The sequence below is a fragment of the Gossypium arboreum genome, chromosome 6, assembly GCF_025698485.1.
Source record: "Gossypium arboreum isolate Shixiya-1 chromosome 6, ASM2569848v2, whole genome shotgun sequence".
NCBI lineage: Eukaryota > Viridiplantae > Streptophyta > Magnoliopsida > Malvales > Malvaceae > Gossypium > Gossypium arboreum.
The window spans coordinates 44265167-44283668 of NC_069075.1; positions in this window are offsets into that span (position 1 = coordinate 44265167).

Genomic DNA, 18502 nt, shown 5'->3' on the forward strand with positions numbered 1-18502 from the left:
TTTAAACACCAAATGTGTCCCTTTCTTCTTGCTATAGTAGAATGTACCAAGAGTAGCCATGGTTAGGGTTTGGCCAAGCTTCAAAGCTTAATAATCAAGGAAATCAAGATTTGGGCTTAAATCAGGAAAATACAAGGTTATGGACTAAAATGGTAAATTGCAATTTCTGGATCCGAGGTAAGTTTGCGTGATTTAATAAACCTATTATTCATGTTATTATTGATATACATGAAATATAATTTGTTATAATTGTATTGAATTTGATGCTAATAGAAATTTGATGGAATATGATATTTAAAAGAAATGGGTAATTACCGAGAATATGAGATCTTGCATATGATTTTCTTGTTTGCATGAGTGGTTGTGCTAAGAGATAGCACAAGTACATACTCGAAACTCATGAGTACATGTTTGACATGTGAAATGAAATGGACTTGTGAAGAGAGTGCAGATGAAATAAGTTTTAGTATTGTTCAATTAATGGACACTAATGGTGATTTGTGGTTGATGAATTGAGATTAAATGAGGAAATCTCAGTTGAACCTTCGGAATGAAAAAATGTGGTGATAAGTGGATATACCACGGTTATATGTGTAATGTGGTGCTAAGTGGATATACCACGATTACACATATTGATACATGTAAAGTGGTGCTGAGTCGATATGCCACGGTTACATATATTGATTCATTAATGTGGTGCTAAGTGGATATACCACAGTGAAACATGTAACGTGGTGCTAAGTGGATATGCCATGATTACATATATTGATTCATTAACGTGGTACTAAGTGGATATACCACGGTTAAACATGTAACATGGTGCTAAGTGGATATGCCACGGTTATACATATTAATTTGAAAAGTGGCGCTAAGTGCGTATGCCACAATTACATGTTGGCACAATAGTGTGGAGCTATGTGCTAAAACCACAAGATATTGTTACTTTCCGAAGTGTTCACCAGGAGAAACAAGTTTGCTAAATAAAATTTAACGTAAAAAAAATGTGGGATAATACCGAAATATGAATATATGAGTTTTGAATTATGAGTTAGATATGTGATTGAATTTTTGATAAGATGAATACGGATAAGTATTATCTTGAAAGTTGATAATAAGAAATTTTAGTGAAGGAATGAAATTTGGATAAACAGTCTAAAACAGCAGCAGGGGAGTGAGTTTGAAAATTTACCAAAAATAGTAGAAGTTGAACTAGAAGTGGAATGAGATATGGAATTAAAGCTTATTGAATTTATTTTCATATAAAAGAAACAGATAAAACAAAGGAATTCTCTATTTTGAGATATTTATATTTTTACAAGACTGGTTTAGACTGATTTCGTGATCCCCTGTCTGAATTGTAAAAATCATTAAAATTTGTACAAAAATATTTAAGGAACATAATTTATATGGTTGGATTCCTTATTGAACTTATTTTCAGAAGAAAAAAACTATAACCTCATTTTAATTTTGTAGAAAAATATAACTGAATTTTAGTGAAGAGTGGTCGAAGCTGTCAAATAGAAAAATAGGGGAGAATTTAATAAACTATACTTATTGACTGGACAAAAAATTCTGAAAATTTTATGGTGGAAAGATATATGAGTCTAGTTTTTGGGAAAATTTACAAATCTTAATTTGGAGTTTTGTAGCTCTAGATATAAATGATTTAGTGACTATGACTCAAGAAAATAGCTTAACCAGAACATGTGTAAATGTACAATTGGGATAATTTTACTATGGAAAGCATGTTAGTAAATTGCTTATTATTTTCATGCGAGCTAACTAAGCAAAAAGCTTACCCCCTCCTTTCCATTTCTTTTAGTGTTGTCCAGTTAACTCGGGGTTGGAGATCGTCTGAGGCAACATCACACTATCAAGCCAACACCTTGACAGTATAAATACATATGCTAGAATTATCAAGTGAGTGGCATGTATAGGGACCTAGTTTTATAACATGTGTTATTATAATTTGGCCAAATATATTGGTCTTTAGTGAGCTAATGATTCTGACTTATAAATCTAGCTATTCATGTTATGTCTGATATTGTTGATGTGCATATGCTTGTTTGCCATGCATGGTTGGTAATATGTTATGTGTTGTTGCAAGAATGCCATGCTTGTGTCTTGATTGTGAATATATAATTACTCAAATATGTCATGTCAATTGCTATGAAAATGTATAAGTGTATGTAGGTAATTAAGGGTGACAATTGGCTTGGAAAAAAGTCTTGAAATTGATCACACGGCCCAATCAACACGGGCGTGTGACTTTCCAAAGTAAGAAAATTAGTTAAGTTGCCCAAAGATTTTCAAAGTTCTTGGTTTAGTCCCGGACCACCCCAATTTATGTTATAGGTTTTGAAGACCTATATAAGGGAGGATATGCATGTGTTCGAGATGTTTTAATTTTTGGTGAAATTTTGTGGCCCGATTTTGCATGTTGTGAATGTTTAAGTCCGGTAACACCTCAAACCCTGTCCCGACGTTAGATACGGGTGAGGGGTGTTACAGTAAGACATGTCTGGGACATGCATTGGCCACAGTATGAGAGCTAGTGTAAGACATGTCTGGGACATGCATCGGCTACGAGATGTGTCAGTGTAAGACCATGTCTAGGACATGGCGCCGGCCTCGATTTCGATAGTTAGTGTAAGACCATGTCTGGGACATGGCATGGGCATTATACCCTATGCTTGAGGCTTAATGAATATCCTATAGCATTCCAAATGGTTCAACGATGAGAGTTACTGTTTAAGTTAAACGAGAAAAGTATAACCATGTTGTGAGTGGCACAGGTACCTATTTGAAATGTATGAGACGTGAGCTTAATAAATGCTATGTGAGTTGTATTTGGATAGCAACGAGTAAGTTGCACTTATGCCTACTTTTGTATTATGAGTATGATGATGAATGGTAAAGTTGTTGTTATATTTATTTGCATGCAACTTACTAAGCTTTATGCTTACCCTATTCCTTTCTATTTTCTTATGTGCTACCTAATTAGCTCGTGGATCAACGGACGTCGGAGTCATCGATCGCACTATCAATTGAAGCACTTGGTATAATTAGGTCTTAAATTTTGATTATGGCATGTATAGGACTCCTTGATTTTGTTTTAGTGTCACATTGCTTTGGGGCCAAATGTGTTAGATTGTTTTAATATTTGACTCATTTTGTACAAGGCCATGAAAAATGGCTAATATTGAAAGTTACTATATGAATGCAAAGTAGTCTTTCATGAATGTGAAATTGTTGAGAATGTGAAATTTATGACTTGTATATAGGCCTTAACTATGGTTGTTTGGTTATGAATTTATATTAAGTTAGATTTTGGTATGTTGGCTGGTGGTAGAACGTGTTTTAGGGTGGCAAAGGGCTTGGTAGATAGCCTTATATTATCCACACGAGTAGTCACATGGGCGTGTGACTAGGCCGTTTCTGACACACGGCCAGCCCCGTAGGCGTGTTGTCTAGCCATGTGTCCTCTGCACGTAAAACTTGCAAGTCAGAATGTATGGTAGTAAACACACGAGACGAGACACGACCGTGTGTCTCAACTGTGTGGAGGACACAACCTCTGGCCATGGGTGTGTGCCTTGGCCGTGTGCCCCTATTAGATGTTGACATTAGAAACAGAATATCAAGGTTTTTGGACATGGGCTAGAACATGGGTGTGTCATGGCTGTGTGAGCGACATGGTCCATAGACACGGGCATGTGTTAGGCTGTGTGAAAACCCCTGTAGGTTTGAATTTAGAATTTAATTCACACGGGCATGGGACACGGACATGTCCCTAAATACATTGGCTGTGTGTGTCACACGGGCCATCAGCATGGCCATGTTATAATGACCACATGGGTGTGTGCCTTCAAGAATCATTTTTATTAAGTCGGTTTAAGGACTCTAGTTGGTTCTGAGTGGTTTCCAATTAATGGTTGAGGCATCGTAGGCCCGTATTAAGAAGATTAATCAAGCTTTGAAAAATTTTAAATTTGAACAAGTCTTGATGACTCGAAAATGATTGTGTGCTTGTGTTAAAGTTTAGTAATGCCTTGTACGCCGTCCCGGGGTAGGGCATAGGTGTGGGGTGTTACATTTAGTGTATTAGAGCTATGGTTTAGTCGGTTCTAGGACTAACCTAGCGTGAGTACGAGTCTAGCTATACATGCCATAATTGTATATTTATAGTGTGACAACTTTTAACGAGATAAATTGTGTTTTTATTTATATAGTAAATGGATCCCGACTAGCTACGGTGGATGATGTGGAGAGTAATACCCCGGCTCCCGCTGAAGGGACTGCGCCAGTGGATAGTGGGCCTGTGACGATGAGTCAAGGTGGAGGAGCTAGGGAAGCTTACCTCCATATGATGGACATGTGGTACTCGGAGTTTATTCGAGCGAATCCGAATACTCCACCTCCCTTAATTCCTCAACCCATTCATATAGCTCCTCAAGGGGCAGAGATGGCTAGGAGAGAGAAACCTCCAATAGACAGAATCCGTAAACATGGGGCCGAAGAATTTCTGGCAAATATCGACGATGACCTAGAAAGGGCCGAATTTTGGTTGGAAAATACCATCAAAGTATTCGATGAATTATAGTGCGTGCCAGAGGAGTGTATGAAGTGTATAGTGTCACACCTACGAGATTTGGCCTACCAATAGTGGAACACTCTCGTGTCAGTCTTACCGAGAGAGCGAGTAACTTTGGAATTCTTTCAAGAAGAGTTCTGAAAGAAGTATATTAGCCAAATTTTTATAGACTAGAAGAGAAAAGAGTTTGAAGCAAGGCCGTAGGACGGTGACTGAATACGAGCGTGAGTTTGTGAGACTCAGCAAATATGCACGGTAGTGCATATCTACAGAAGCCATTATGTGCAAGAGGTTTGAAGATGGTTTGAACGAAGACATCTATTTATTAGTTAGCATCTTGGAGATAAGGGAATTTGTAGTGCTCGTGGAGAGAGCATGTAAGGCCGAGGAATTGCCAAAAAGAAGAGAAGAGCTGACATTGAGTCCTGAGACTCAAGGAAAAGACAGATGGGGAAATCACAGCAGACCTCATCTAAGAGATCGAGAGAGTTTCCTACCCAATCGAATGCGTCAGTGGGATTCTCAAATAAGAGCAAGAACAAGTAGAATACAACTTCTAAAGCCCAGACCACTTCTATCGCGAGTGTCGGTAGTGCTTGGCCACATAGTCCAGAATGTTCATAATGTGGTAGGTGTCATTTCGGCGAGTGCCAAGGGAACAAAAGGGGTTGCTTCAAATATGGATCACTAGACCACTTTATCCGAAACTATCCCGAATTAGAAGATAAAGAGAAAAAGCAAGATGTGAGGGTGAATAGTGCTCTTTCAAGGGGTAGATCACATAAGAACCCTGAAAGTGGGGCTAGCAGTAGAGGTGCACCAAGAGATGCTGTAGTGAGGTCTAAGGGCAGAGCGCCTGCAAGGACCTATGCGATACGTGCCTGTGAAGAGGCACAGTCCCCCAATGTGATCACGGGTACCTTTTCTATCCATGATATACCTGTTGTTGCTTTAATTGATCTAGGGTCTACCCATTCTTATGTCTGCATGAAATTAGTACCCAGTATGAATATGTTAGTTGAACCCATTGATTTTTTTGTAAAGGTGTCTAACCCGTTAGGCAACCATGTGTTAGTTGACCAAGTATGTTGAAATTGTCTCTTGATAATTAAGGGTCATAGTTTTTCAGCTAACCTTATGTTGTTGCTGTTTGATGAATTCGATGTAATCCTTGGAATGGACTGGTTAACTTCTCATAGTGTTGTAGTGGACTATGGAAGAAAATCTATCAAGTTGAAATGTGAAGACGAAAATGTAGTAATATCGTCCATGACTGCGAAAAGATATCTAAGAAAAGGGTATGAGTCCTACCTTGCATTTATGTTGAATATCCAAGTGTCTGAATCGAAAATTGAGACAATGCCAGTGGTATGTGAGTACCCGAATGTGTTTCTGGAAGAGTTGCCTAGATTGCCTCCAACTAGGGAAGTTGAGTTTGGTATTGAGTTGGTCCCTGGTACGGCACCTATCTCGATCGTTCTGTATAGGAAGGATCCAAAAGAATTAAAAGATTTGAAAGTACAGTTGCAAAAACTAACTGATAAGGGATTTGCGAGACCGAGTTTTTCTCCGTAGGGTGCCCAGTGCTATTTGTGAAGAAAAAGGATGGGTTGATGCGATTATGTATAGACTACCGATAGCTCAACAAGGTGACTGTGAAGAATAAGTATCCCTTGCCAAGGATCGATGATTTTTTCGATCAGTTGAAAGGAGCCACTATGTTTTCTATGATCGATCTAAGGTTTGGACACTACCAGCTAAGGGTTAAGGAGCAAGATGTGCCGAAAATCGTATTTAGGACGAGATATGGGCACTATGAGTTTTTTATTATGCCCTTTGGTTTAACAAAACGCCCCTACGGTGTTTATGGATTTGATGAACCGTATTTTTGGCTATATTTGGACATGTTCATCGTCGTTTTTATTTACGACATATTGATTTATTCGCGTGATGAGAGAGAGCACGCAGAGCATTTGAGAACATTTCTACAAACCTTGAGAGATAAGCTGTTGTATGCCAAGTTCAGTAAGAGTGAATTTTGGCTTAAGGAGTTCAAATTCCTAGGACATATTGTGTCGAGTGATGGGATCAGAGTTGACCTGAGTAAGATCTCGACTATTATTGAGTGGAAATCACCGAGGAATGTGTCAGAGGTTCAAAGCTTTTTGGGTTTAGCTAGGTATTGTAGAAGATTTGTGAATGTATTCTCTATGATAGCCACTCCGTATGACAAGGTTGTTACAAAAGGATGTCAAGTTCGAATGGTTAGAGAAGTGCCAACTGAGTTTCGAGAAACTAAAGGCTTTATTGATCGTAGCTCTAGTTCTGGTGCAACCAGAATCGGGGAAAAATTTGTGGTATATAGTGACACCTCCTTAAATGGATTGGGGTGCGTGCTATGCAAGAAGGCAAAGTGATAGCATATGCTTCGAGACAGCTAAAGCTACATAAGAAGAATTACCCGACGCATGATTTAGAGTTGGCCACCATTGTGTTTGCATTGAAAATTTGGAGACACCATTTGTATGGCGAGAGATGCCGAGTGTTCATCGACCATAAAAGTCTCAAGTATTTTATGACTTAGAAAGAGTTGAATCTATGGCAACGAAGGCAGCTAGAGTTGATAAAGGATTATGAGTTGGTGATTGATTACAACCTGGGAAAAGCGAATATAGTCGCCGATGCATTGAGTAGGAAATAATTGTTCGCCTTGAGGGCTATGAATGCTCAGTTGTCAGTGACTGATGATGGTTCAGTTCTGGCAGAGTTGAGAGCTAAACTGATGTTCTTGCAAGAGATTTGCGAAGCTCAGAATAACAATAGTGAATTACACGCCAAGAGAACTTAGTGTGAGTCTGATGTCGAATCAGAGTTTAGTATTGGTATGGACGGTTGTATGATGTACCGAGGCAGAATTTGTGTACCCAAGGATAATGAGCTCATTCAGAAGATTTTACGAGGCAAATAGTGGTTGTTTGTCTATCCACTTGGGTAGTGTGAAAATGTACAATAACTTGAAGAAAATGTACTGGTGGTTGGGAATGAAAAGAGACATTTCTGAGTTTGTCTCTAAGTGTCTAGTTTGTCAACAAGTGAAGGCCGAACACCAAGTACCCTCAGGTTTACTTCAGCCTGTGATGGTTCCCGAGTGGAAATGAGACCAAGCAACCATGGGTTTTGTGTTAGGGTTGCCTTTGATGCCAAGGAAAAATGATTCAGTTTGGGTCATTGTTAATAGACTTACTAAGTCGGCACATTTTATACTAGTGTGTACTGACTACTCCCTTGAGAAGTTGGCTGATTTGTATGTTTCAAAGATCGTAAGACTTCACAGAGTGCCCTTGTCGATTATCTTGGATAGGGATTCGAGGTTTACCTCAAGGTTTTGGAAGAAGTTGCAAGAAGCTTTAGGGACAAAGTTAAATTTTAGCATAACTTTCCACTTGAAAATCGACGGTCAGCCGGAGAGAGTAATCCAAGCCCTTGAAGACATGTTATGATGTTGTGCTCTTGAGTTTGAAGGCAGTTGGGAAAAGTATTTACCGCTGGTCGAATTCGCTTACAACAACAGTTATCAGTCAAGTCTGAAAATGGCACCTTTTGAGGCTTTATATGGGCGTAGGTATCAAACACCCTTGTATTAGACCGTGCTGAGAGAGAATCGAATTCAAGGGGTCGATTTGATCAGGGAGATCGAAGAGAAGGTTAATGTGATTCGTGATTGCCTGAGAGCCGCATCGGATAGATAGAAATCCTATGCGGGTTTAAAGCGAAAGGAAATCGAGTTCCTAGTCAGTGATAAGGTGTTTTTGAAAGTATCCCTGTAGAAAAAGGTATTCAGATTCGGTAGAAAAGGCAACCTGAGTTCGCGGTTTATTAGACCTTATGAGGTGACTGAGAGAATTGGACCGGTAGCATACCGATTAGCCTTGCCTCGTGAGCTAGAGAAAATTCATGATGTGTTTCATGTATCGATGTTGCGCCACTACCGATCTGACCCTCATACGTGATTTCACCGGAAAAGATTGAAATAAGCTCGGATATGACCTATGGTGAAGAACCGATTAAGATTTTGGATCGAGAGATCAATAAATTGAGGAATAAAAGTGTAGCACTCGTGAAAGTTTTGTGGCATAGACATGGAGTCGAGGAAGCCACATGAGAACCAGAGGAGACCATGACAGACCAATACCGGTAAGATTTGTTCACCGGTAAAATTTTCGGGGACGAAAATCCCCAAGGGGGAGAATCGTAACAGCCTGATTTTGGGCTCAGTCAGAACGGTGGTTTTGAGACCACCAATCTGAAGTCAAAGAAATTACTTTATTATTATTTTAGAGTTATAGCACATTTTTTTTGGTGCATGAAAAATTTGGTAAAGTAATTTTAGCGTTTGTGGGCTTAATTGCGAAAAAAGGACTAAATCACATAAAGTGCAAAAGTCTTAATTTGATAGCTAAGGGTGATAAATTGCCATGTATCTTAAATTGGGGGTCTTTAAGGGGAAATTAGACCCTTAGAGAGAGGCTTGGCTGGCCATAAGACAAATAATTAAGATAGTCAAATGTTAGGTAAAAATTTGGTGGCTTATTTGACTAAAAAGAAATAAAATAGATAATAGAGATATCATCCCTTTTCACCATTTCTTCTCCACCAAAAATTCAGCCATTGTTGGGGTTTGAGAGCTTGAAAATTTCAGCAACTTGTAACCCTCTCAAGTAAGTGACTTTGAGGGTTTTTCTAGAATAGTTTCGTACTTTTGAAACCCTTGTAGCATGAGCTTTCTAACAAGAGGACTATTTTGCAAAATGGTTGAAAGTATAGGGTTTTACCATGATAGTTGACATGTTGATTTCTAAAATTTTATGGTAGAATATGAGTTATAGTTGTGAAATAAACAACTTTTGTGAAGTAGTTTTCATGGAAACCCTAACTAAGGACCATTTTGCATAAGTTGTAAAATAGTTGATAAATGTGTGAAATAATGAGAATTTTGGGCTGCTCCTAGTATGAAAAGTATTCGGATAAGCTTGATTAATGAGAAAATGTGATAAAAATTGATTTTTGGACCTAAGGGTAAAATGGTCATTTTGTGAAAGTCTAGGGGTAAAATGGTCAATTTGCCCAATTATGAATTTTTGAGTGTCTAGATTAATATGCTGATGAAATGAATAAATTTCTATCATTTTAGATCAAGAATTACAAAATCTGGGTCTAGAGCGGGGAAAGGCAAAACAAGTGGACTAAGCCGAACTAGTTGCCACATTTTGAGTACCGAGGTAAGTTGTATGTAAATAATACCACTACATTGTTATTATATGTGTTTGAATTGATATAGAATAAATTTCTTGGTTGTGGAAATGATTATGTGTGATGAATATTGAGATAGTAGAACCCCTTTTGAACCTTAGAAAATAAATCGGATATTTGTGCCATGACATTCGAGTTATTTGTGTGCTAGTGTAAGACATGTCTGGGACATGCATCGGCCACAGTATGAGAGCTAGTGTAAGACATGTCTGGGTCAAGCATCGGCCTCGAGATGTAAGCCAATGTAAGACTTGTCTAGGACATACATCGGTTACGAGATGTGTCAGTGTAAGACCATGTCTCAGACATGGCGTCAGCCTCAATTTCGATAGTCAGTGTAAGACCATATCTGGGACATGGCATCGATATTATACCCTATGTTTGAGGCTTAATGAATATCCGATAGCATTCCAAATGGTTCAACGATGAGAGTTATTGTTTAAGTTAAACGAGAATAGTATAACCATGTTGTGAGTGGTACAGGTACCTATTTGAAATGTATGAGATATGAGCTTAATAAATGCTATGTGAGTTGTATTTGGATAGTGATGAGTAAGTTGCACTTATGCCTACTTTTGTATTATGAGTATGATGATGAATGGTAAAGTTGTTGTTATATTTATTTGCATGCAACTTACTAAGCTTTATGGTTACCGTATTCCTTTCCATTTTCTTATAGTGCCGCCTAATTAGCTCGTGGATCGACAGATTTTGGAGTCATCGATCGTACTATGAATCGAAGCACTTGGTATAATTAGTTCTTAAATTTTGATTATGGCATGTATAGGACTCCTTGATTTTGTTTTAGTGTCACATTGTTTTGGGGCCAAATGTGTTGGCTTGTTTTAATATTTGACTCATTTTGTACAAGGCCATGAAAAATGGCTAACATTGAAAGTTACTATATGAATGTAAAGTAGTCTTTCATGAATGTGAAATTGTTGACATGGTGGAATTTATGAATTGTATATAGGCCTTAACTATGGTTGTTTGGTTGTGAATTTATATTAAGTCAGATTTTGGTATGTTGGCTGGTGGTAGAACGTGTTTCAGGGTGGCAAAGGGCAAGGTAGATAGCCTTATATTGTTCACACAGGTAGTCACATGGGCGTGTGACTAGGCCGTGTGTGACACACGACCAGCCCCATAGGCGTGTTGTCTAGCCGTTGTCCCCTGCACGTAAAACTTGCCTGTTAGAATGCATGGTAGTAAACACACGGGCAAAGACACGGCCATGTGTCTCAGCCGTGTGGAGGACACGACCTCTGGCTACATGCCTTTGCCTTGGCCATGTGCCCCTTATTAGATGCTAACGTCAGAAAAAAATGTCAAATTTTTTAGACACGGGCTAAAACACAGGCATGTCATGGACGTGTGAGGGACACGGGCCATAGACACGGGCGTGTAGCAGGCTGTGTGAAAACACTTGTAGGTTCGAATTTAGAATTTAATTCACATGGGCATGGGACACTGGCATGTCCCTAAATACTTAGGCCGTGTGTGTCACACGGGCCATCAGCACGACCATGTTATAATAACCACACGGGCGTGTTGTCCTTCCACACGGGCATGTGCCCTGTTTCAATAATCATTTTTATTAAGTCGGTTTAAGGACCCGAGTTGGTTACGAGTGGTTTCTAATGAATGTTTGAGGCCTCGTAGGCCCGTATTAAAAAGATTAATCAAGGTTAAAAAAAGTTTAAATTTGAACAAGTCTTGATGACTTGGAAATGATCATGTGCTTGTGTTAAAGTTTAGTAACGCCTCGTATGCCATTCGAGGTACGGCACGAGTGTGGGGTGTTACATAGGACGTAGTGTAACACTCCCTTCCCGTGTCTGACATCGAAACAGGGTACGAGGCATTACCGGACTTAATCGTTCACAAACATGCAAAAATCGGGCTATAAAATTTCTTTTAGATAAAAAATTTTCATACACATGCATAACGCCTCATACACGGGCCTACGAAGCCTTAAACATGCATTGAAAGTAGTTAGGGACTAAACCGAGAGCCTTAGAAAATTTTGGGAAAGCTTAGAAAATTTTGGGAAAGCTTAGAAAATTTTTCCATGACACAAGGTCACACACCCGTGTGGACACAGGGACACTCCCATGTGCCCAGGACACGCCCGTGTGCCCAGGACATGCCCGTGTGCCCAGGACACGCTCGTGTCCTCAAGCCGTGTAACTCTCTGACTATGATGTCAGCGAATAATCTGAACTATGCGGCCAAGCCATACGCCCATGTGTTAAGCCCGTGTTCCCCCACACGGTTAAGACACACGGTCGTGTCTCAGCCCGTGTGGCCAACACTTAGGCTATTTTCCAAGCCTTTATGTTACTCTTAATCCTTCGTATCTTTATACCCACCAAGGACAATGTCATGACATCATTTTAATGATTTAGCATCCCATATTAAGACACATTCATAACATTAACATGTTATCGTTCACACATTTCACATACTCATATAATATCAAGTCCAGACATAACAATACCTATTCATTAGCCTTGTCATTTAATGACCACTTTTACCAAATTTTCATAATCGTCATCTTATTTCCATATTACACATTTAATTCATGGCCATGACCATTTCAATTGGTCATAAAGAATTCATCATGCACCTAATTCATAACACCAACCATATATGGCCAACAAGCATAATCACATCATCACATCACAAGCTTTAGAACATAGCATAGATAGATAAGTTCACAAACCATAACCAATATGAGCCACACATAATGGCCATATATAATTAACTCAATGTAATCTAATACCTTTGGCTAATCATAATAATAGCTAACATAAAAACTAAGTCCCTATGCATGCCACTCACATGAAAACGCTAAACAAATATGGGGTCAATACTTCAAAGGCAATGGCTTGATAATGTGATGCTACCTCCGACGATCTCTAACCTCGAGCTAACCTATCAACAATAAAGAAAAGGAAAAGAAGGGAGTAATCTTTATAGCTTAGTAAGACTGTATTAAAATAATAAGCAATTTACCAACTTGCTTCTCAAGATAATACAACCATATTTGCACTTTTATTTATGTTCAAGTCAAGCTATTTTCTCGAGTCATAGTCATTAAATTATTTATATGTAGAGCTATGAAACTCCAAATTAAGTTCCACTAATTTTCCTTGAAACTAAACTCACAAATCTTCTTAGCATAAAATTTTCAGAATTTTTTGGTCTAGCCAATAAGTACAGTTTATTTCTTTAATTTACCCCTTTTCCGCTGTCTAAAAGTTCTGACCCATTTTCACTAAAAATTTATTATATCATGATACGAGACTTTGATGATGTTCCTGTCTATTTATATTGAAAATAAACTCATTAAGAATTCTAAGCATATAAATTATAACCCATAACTATTTTTGTACAATTTTCAACTATATTTTATCAAATCAGAACAGGGAATTTCGAAATTATTCTGACTCTGTCTCACAACAATTTAAATATCTCATAACATGAAAATCCTTTGCTTATACCATTTCTTCTATGTGAAACTAGATTAATTAAACTTTAATTTCATGTTTTATTCAGCCTCTAGCTCAATTTTCACAATTTTTGGTGGATTTTCAAATTTGAACTACTACTGCTGTCCAAAACTGTTTTAGTGTAAATTAATGATACTAAGTTTATCACACCTTATTAATTCATTTTCACCACATTGGTAAAGATACATATTTATACATCATAAGTATAGGCCTATAATCACAAGGTCATCACAAAATCACTCTCATAGGCATGAATTACTTATTTACATCTTCACCAAATGTGCATTATAAACTGAAATCATTTCTCATGAGCTTGGCATACATATCTGTGGTACTCAACATGCTCATATTCATTCCCCACTAATCATACAACATGAATTGAGTTCACATCTCATCAATCACGTAAGTACCTGTACCACTCACAACATAGCCATAATCTCTATCATTGCGACTTAAACCATAAATTTCCCGTTGAACCATTTGGAACACTACAGGATATTCATTAAGACTCAAACATAGAGTAAGATGCCGATGCCATGTCCCAGACATGGTCTTGCACTGGCTAGCACATCAAAGTCGATGTCATGTCTCAAACAGGTCTTACACTGACTTTCATATATTGAGGCCGATGCCGTGTCCCAAATAGGTCTTACACTGGCTCTCATCTATCAGTGTCGATGCCATGTCCCAAACAGGTCTTACACTGACACACAATAAGCTGATGCCATGTCCCAGATAGGTCTTACACTAGCTTGTATATTTCGAGGTCGATGCATGTCCCAGACATGTCTTACACTAGCTCTCGTCTCAATGCCGATGCATGTTCTAAACATGTCTTACACTGGCTCTCATAATGTGGTTGATGCATGTCCCAGACATGTCTTACACTAGCACACATATCTCCCAATGTCATGGCATGAATATCCAAATCTATTCCTAATGTTCAACCAGGAGTCTTTATTACATTAATCTCTCAACGTGCATCCTCATAGTCACAATCAAAGCTATTTATGCAATATCAATTCAATCACACATCATAACAATGTAGTTGCATTATTAACATACAACTTACTTGTTTCAATGGAATGTCATATTCCATCAACATATAATTAAATACAATCATAAAAAAATAGATTTCAAGTAAATTAACAATAACATGGATAACATGTTTATTTAGTCACATGGACTTACCTCAAATGCAATTTCGACTAATTATTCTCTTTTGTCCTTAACCACGTACTTTCTCGATTTAAGCTCAAATCTCAATTTTTCTTGATCTAACATGATGAAATTCACTCATTTAATCACTAAATAAATTTGGACAATCAAAATTCACATTTTTGGCAAAATAACCATTTTGTCCCTAGACTTTCACAAAATGACCATTTTACCCCTAGGCCCGGAAATTAATTTTTATCAAATTTCCTTATTATCCAACCCTAACCGACCATTTATTACTCTTATGACAACCCCAGATTTCCAGTATTTCACACAATTACAACCTATTTTATAACTTTTACAAAATGGCCCTTTTAGGTGTTTTCTATGAAAATCACTTTACAAAAGTTGTTTATTTCACAACCATAACTCATATTCTTCCATAAAATTTCAGTTAACAACACATATGATTTCATGGAAAAACCCTAGACTCTTAACCATTTTGCAAAATAATCCCCTCAATAGCTAGATTAAGCTTTATGGGTCCCAAAAATGTGAAAATCATTAAGAAAGACCATCAAAATCACTTACTTGCATGGATGAAGAGTGGCTGCAAATTTCAAGCTTTCAGAACCCCTATTTTTCTGGTATTTTCGGTGGAGAGAATGAAGGTTAAAAGATGATATCACTTTCTCTTTATTTTATATTATTTCTAGTCAAAACAAGTCTCCAACTTCACCAACTTTTGACTTTTCTACTCATCTTTGTCTCTATGGTCAGCCTAGCCTTTCTTAAGGGTCCATTTGCTCTTTAAATACCCCAAATTTTGGTTCTCTAGCTATTTAACATATTTATCTAGTAAAACAAAACTTTTGCCCTTTATGCGATTTAGTCCTTTTTCTTAATTAAGCTAGCAATCGCTAAAATTATTTCACCAAAATTTTCATGCACTCATATAATCATGCTATAACACATAAAATAACATTAAAAATAATTTCTCTGGCCTCGAAAGAGTGGTTCCAAAACCACTATTTTGACTAGGCCAAAATCGGGCTGTTACACGTAGCTACATAGTGCTACTCACACAAGCTGTCATGTAACACCCTATACCCGTAACCCACACGGAGCAGAATACGAGGCATTACTTAACTCGATCTTATGCACAAAAACGTTCCCCAAGTCACTGATACTTGATCCAAATTAGACAATTTTCAATTTCTACTTAAAACTTCTTATTGTGGGCCTACAAGCCCCAAATCGACCATTAAAAACTATTCGGGATCAACTCAGGTCCTTAAACCATCTATAGAAAATTTGACTTTGAAACAGGACACACGCCCGTGTAGAGGGGCAACACGCCCGTGTGGCCATTTCAACATGGTCGTGTTGATGGCTCGTGTGGCTCACACGGCCTAGGTAATATAGGGACATGCCCGTGTCATCCACCTGTGTGGAATTAATTCTAAATGCACACCTACAGAGGTTTTCGTATGGCCTGGCACACGCTCGTGTGCTTGGCCCCTATCCTTCACACGGCCATGACACTCTTGTGTCCTAGCCCGTGTGCAAAAACATAGACATTCTATTTCTGACGCCAGCATCCCTAAAATATCACACGGCCAATGCGCAATCCCGTGTGCTAGGTCTTGTCTATCACACGACTGAGACACACGACCGTGTCTCTGCCCATGTGTTTACTATCCTGTATATTGACTTGAAATTTTTACGAACAGGGGATACACGGCTGGACCACATGCCCATGGGGTAGACCGTGCATCACACATGGTCTAGACACACGCCCGTGTGTCTACTCGTGTGGACGATATAAGGCTATTTACCAAGCCTATTTGCCACCCTTACTTACACAACCTGCATAGTAGCAACCACAATCAAGATAAGACTATCCCAAGCAACCAAATCAGCCACAATAAACAATATTCCATTTGTACATTTTACTCACCTATGAAAATAACATCTTTGCATATAAATCAAAATGAATATTAGCCATCATTCAAGGCTTAATACAAAATGAAGGGTTCCCAACCCAAGCCACCACATTTGGCCAGTTTTCAATGACACAAAAATAGCAAAGTCTAAGCCCTATACATGTTATAGTCAAAAATATAAATCAAACTATACCGAAAGCTTCGATTGATAGTGTGATCAATATTTCTGACTTCTGTTGCTCTTTGAGCTAGATAGGCTGCACTATAAGAAAATGGAAAAGAAGAGGGAGTAAGCATAAAGCTTAGTAAGTTGCACATAAATAAATATACAACATATCTTTACCATTCATCAACAAGTATCATAATACACAACTGGCATAAGCAAAACTTACTCATCAATATTCATTACACCTCATATAGCATATATTGAGCTCAAATTTCATACATACCATATAGGTACCTGTACCGCTCACATCAAGGTTATACTTTCTTAGTTAACTTTAAATCATACTTTCATCGTTAAACCATATGGAAAATTATTGGATACTCATTTAGCCTAAAAGATGGGGTCAAACATCGACGCAATGTCCCAGACAGAGTCTTACACAAGTTCTAGTATATCTATGCCGATGCCATGTCCCAGACATGGTCTTATGTTGACACATCTCGTAGCTAATGCATGTCCCAGACATGTCTTACACTAGCTTACGTCTCAAGACTATGCATGTCCCAGACATGTCTTACACTAGCACTCGTCTCAACGCTGATTCCATGTCCCAGACATGGTCTTACACTAGCTCTCATAATGTGGCCGATGCATGTCCCAAACATGTCTTACACTAGCTCTCACAAGTGACCTAAATGTCATGGCATGAATATCCGATTTATTTCTTGAGGTTCATTCGGGAATTGTATTATTTCTATTCTCATCATATTATATCATTTCCAAAATCAAGCAATTCATGCTAAAACAATTCAAATACAATTCAAAACATACATAAGCAATGTAGTTGTATTATGTACATACAACTTACTTCGGATTACAAAATGTGACGACTAGTCAATTTAGTCGATTTGCTTGGCTTTCCCCCGGTCTAGGTTCGGATTCAATATTTCTTGATCTATAATAGCAAAATGCACTTATTTAATCACTTTATCAGTCTAGGCACTCTACAATTCATAATTGGGAAAGTTGACCAATTTGCCCCTAGACTTTTGCAAAATGACCATTTTACGCCTAAGTCCAAAAATCAAATTTTATCGAATTTCTTCACATCTCAAGCCTAGCCCAACCCTTTTTACTCTTATAGTAACTCCAAACTCTCACTATTTCACATATTTAGCATCTATTTTGCAACTTGTACAAAATGGTCCTTTTAGGTGTTTTCATGCTAACACCTTTCACAAAAGTTGGTTATAAGACACCCAAGACTCATTTTCTTCCACAAAAACTTAGAAAACATTACAAATCCTTTCATGGAAAAAACCTAAACTCTTATTTATTTTGCAAAATAGTACTCTCATTTGAAATCTTATGCTCTAAGGGTATCAAAAGTACAAAAATATTCAAAAAAAGCCATAAAAATCAGTTAGTTGCAAGAGGAATGAGTTGCTGAAATTTTTGAAGCTCAAACCCCTAAAAATGGCTGAAAAATCGGTGGTAAAGAAGAAAGAATGAAAGAAAAAGATGATAGCTAGGCTTAGGGCATTATTATATCATACATTATGTCATCAACTTACCTAATGTTGACTTTTCAACATTTTTACCTCCCATGGCCGGCCAAGTTAGCACAAGGGTCTAATTGCCCTTTAAAGACCTCCAATTTTTATTCTCTAGCTATTTGACACTTTTAGCTATCAATTTAGGACTTTTGCATTTTATGCGATTTAGTTCTTTCTCGCAATTGGACTCGCAAACGTCAAAATTAACTCACCAAATTTTTTATACACTTATATAAACATGCAATGACTCCAAAATA